The following is a 3,762-nucleotide window of genomic DNA, read 5'->3' on the forward strand; positions in this document are numbered from 1 at the left end:
GTTGGCCAGGCCATTCCTCTACTCACCCACACCTCCTGTTATTTTCCAGCGACGGCAGCCCGACCAGTAAACCCTCGTACTCCCCACCACGTGGGCACCCATTGCCGAGTCTTCCCCGGCTCCGTGTCATTCCCTTCCTAGGCCTCGCCGTCGTCCACCGCCATGGTGCTCTCGGCGTGGCCTGGTCAACGTGGTCAACACGACATCCATCGGCTGTGGACTGTATGCGCAAAATAATGATTCCTTCACTTGACAGCTGGGACCCACGGGAAGGGCCTCTGTATTTCGCAAAAAAACGTTCCCCCCGCTGACATGTCGGACCCACCAGCTATATCTTCGCACGCAAGGAAGTGCCTACTTATTACGCACAAAAAATGAATACCCCCTGCTAGCTGGGACCCACCATTGTGGGAGGCTGACTTGTGGGCCTACTAAGTTGACGGGGACGAAGGGCTTTGTCAACTTAGTCAATATGAACGATTCTAGCTCCAGTGACCGTACGATGTCCATCCAACGGCCGTAGTGCTTCTTCAACCTCTGGTCTTCTTGCTCCAGCCGCCCAAAGCAGCATCGGTCGTGCCGCATGCTCCTGCCTCCCGTGGCCGGCTGTGCTGCCGTGGAGGCCTCACCGCCCCTACTATTCCCACTGCTGGCCAGGCCCTGCGGTGACGGCAGCCTCACACCGCAGCCGAACTAGTGAACCCTCGTACTCCTCTCCACGCGAACTTCCACTGCCGTGTCTTCCCCGGCTCCGCGTCGTCCCCTTCCTAGGCCTCGCCGTCGTCCATCGCCGTGGTGCTTTCTGCGCGGCGTGGTCAACGTGGTCAAGGAACGACTTCCATCGGAAGAGTACTGTACGTGGAGAGGCTGACAGCTGGGTCCACGGCCACAGCCCAGTTTTTTTGTGATTTGCCAAGTGAGTCGCTTTGTCAGGCCTGTTGGGCTGCAAATCTTTCAAGATGAGAAGAGCTTTCATTCGGATGGCCGAGAAAATGGCCCATCAGTAATGAGAAATGGGATGTGCCTTTTTAAAACACATTAAACCGGCAATTAGTTTCAAATATCTTTTTTTTCATTTCGAGATTTTAAATTACATTAGTTTTTATGCGTGGAGAATTTATTGGATTTTACATTGATATACATTTATTTTTAAAATCAGTTTGAATGTGAGTCAAAATTTCGGGATTAAAAACAGTTCGGACGGCACCGAAATATGCAAAATTTCGTATAATTTTTTAACCGTGGCCACAATATGGGCTGTAAGGCCAACTCCACCGTGCGACCCCAAACAAATGTCCGTTTTGTCCAGATTCTGTCCGTTTGGGTAGCGATTTGGGGTCGTGTCCGGGCATGTCCTTGGATGCGGTGGCCGTGCGCCCAGCGCGCGGCCGCATCCTTTTGCCCTATCCTGTCCGTGTCTATTTAAAAAACTAGTAGCAACATTTCAAATGCCAAGCCCTAGTTCAGGCCAGCGGCCCCGGTTCATCACGCCGGCAATAGAGCCAGCGGCCTACATGTCCATCGCCGACATCAGCCAGCGGCCAGCAACACAGCCAGCCTCCAAAATGATTAGTTGTCCTCGCCGGCAACACAGCGGGCCACCAAAATGAATGTTTTCTCGCCGGCACACATCCAGCGGCCCAGCGGGCGGGCGGCACCCATGCTAGCCTCCAAAAAGAACGGCCATGGCCGATCGGACGACCTAGTTCAGGCCTTCGGCGTTGAGCATCTCCTTCTGCCTGGCCTCGAACTAGGCCCTCGTCTTGTCGCTCATCTTCGACAAGTCCACGCTCATGATCGCAAGGGCCACCTCCTTCGCTTTGGTGGCGGCGTTCGTGGCCTCGATGTCGAGCTGCCTTTGCCTGGCCTTGACGTTCTCAGCCTCGATGTCGAGCTACCTTTGCCGGGCCGCCTCCTTCATGTCGATCTTCCTCCTCTTGGCTGCCTCCTCCATCTCAAGCTTCTTTGTTTGAAGGTCTAGGTATTGCTTCATTTGCTCCTCCTTGCTTTGCCGCTTCTTCTCGTCCCTCACATCCTTTTGGGACATCATGCCATGCAAAGTGTCATGCAATGCCATGGATGAGGCATCACGTATGTCATCAACCTTGGAATTGGTCTTGCTTCTCGGCCTCTTCAAGGCCTCGCCATCTCCACCTCCGGCGTACTTGGCCGTCTTTAGTCCTCTCTTCCTTTGTAGTTCACAGTATTGGTCCTTGAACTTAGGGCAATTGTTGATAATCATCCAACAATGCGTAAGAGTGAATGGCTTGTCATTGTGACGGGCCTTGAATGCCTCCAAAGATTGAAATGCCTAAATCACATGATCAACAACAAGTGAACATGCAAACATATGCACGGCCGAAGTGTCATGGCCGTAGCAAGGAAAGGGCTAGGAAGAGGAGAGCATACCATGTCCCCAACGCCGAGACCACTCACGGGTCATGCTTCAACGCTCTCTAATGCGGCGCAATACTTGTTGCACTCTTGTTGGATGAACAACCATCTTTTTTGAATCGAGCCGATGCCACGGTTGCTTGTAAATTGGTAGGGCTCAAACATCTTCCTTTCATGGAATGTTTTGTGGACTCTCGTCCAAAAACCAATGCCCTTTTGTTGCGCGCCGGTCCTCGGATCTTGGCTAATCTCCATCCAAGCTTGGCAAATCAACTTGTCCTCATCTTGTGTGTATGAACCCATGCGAATGCTCTTCCTCTTCTTTTGTGCTTCCGCTCTTTGGGTGAGCTCATTGATGAACAATGGCTCGCCACTAATATCAACGTCATTGCCTTCTTCTTCATCACCTTCGACATAGATGTCATCGTCTTCATGCCATGAGTCACCATGGTCGTAGTTAGCACGGTCGTCGGCCTCTTCATCGGGCACGTACTTAGTGCGACCATCCTGACTTTGGGTCTCCTCGGGGTCGTAGGCACGGCCATGCCCACTCTCGAAGATCACGTCCTCCATGTACTGGCTGTAGAAGGCGTCGTCGACCGTTAGCGTTGGGGTTGGCATTCCGTCAAACAAGACGCGGGGGGCCGACATGGTGCCCGTGAATGGTGCCCGTGCCTGCTTTCTTAGCATCTCGACGGACGGCCGCCAGCCGCTGCTGGACCCAGGCGTGACGTTGAGGTAGATGACGGTTGCGGGGCGCGGTGTGGACGGCGCGAACAAGCCCACGTCCGGCGACGCAGAGAAACAGGTCTGGTCGTCGTGCCTTGGCGGAGGAAAGCCGGGGGAGATGGGCGCGGCGCGCGACGTCGGCTACTAGCAGTGCGTAGGCCGGGCGACCGACGAGCCTGTGCTCGCCGGGCCGACGGCCGCTGCAGGGAACCCGGCCGGACGGCCCATGCCGCCAAGCATTAGGATGGCATGCGCTTTGTTGACGAGGTCCTCCTTCTCGACGGCAGCGGCCTTGCGCCGCGCGGCCTCTAGCTCCTCGCGTTGGGCGGCGAACTTGGAAGCGGCGGCATTGACCTTGACGGCCGCTCTCCGTTCCCTCCTCTTCGCCGATTCCGCGTCCAACTTGGCGATCTCCTCTGGTGTGCACTCCGACCGTGGCTTCCTTGGCGCCTTCTTCTTCACCTTTGTGGGCGGGTCAACGGCCAGGCCACCGGAACTCGGCGGGGCGTCGGCCATGGCCGGGGGAGAGAGGGGCGGCGGGAGGGACGTGGAAGGGTTTGGGGAAAATGGCGGCAAATGGGCGTGGGTGGGTTTTGGTTTCTCCCACCGACAGGCGGGCCAGGGGAGGACAAGCGCGCG

Source organism: Triticum aestivum, chromosome 1A, assembly GCF_018294505.1.
Source record: "Triticum aestivum cultivar Chinese Spring chromosome 1A, IWGSC CS RefSeq v2.1, whole genome shotgun sequence".
Classification (NCBI taxonomy): domain Eukaryota; kingdom Viridiplantae; phylum Streptophyta; class Magnoliopsida; order Poales; family Poaceae; genus Triticum; species Triticum aestivum.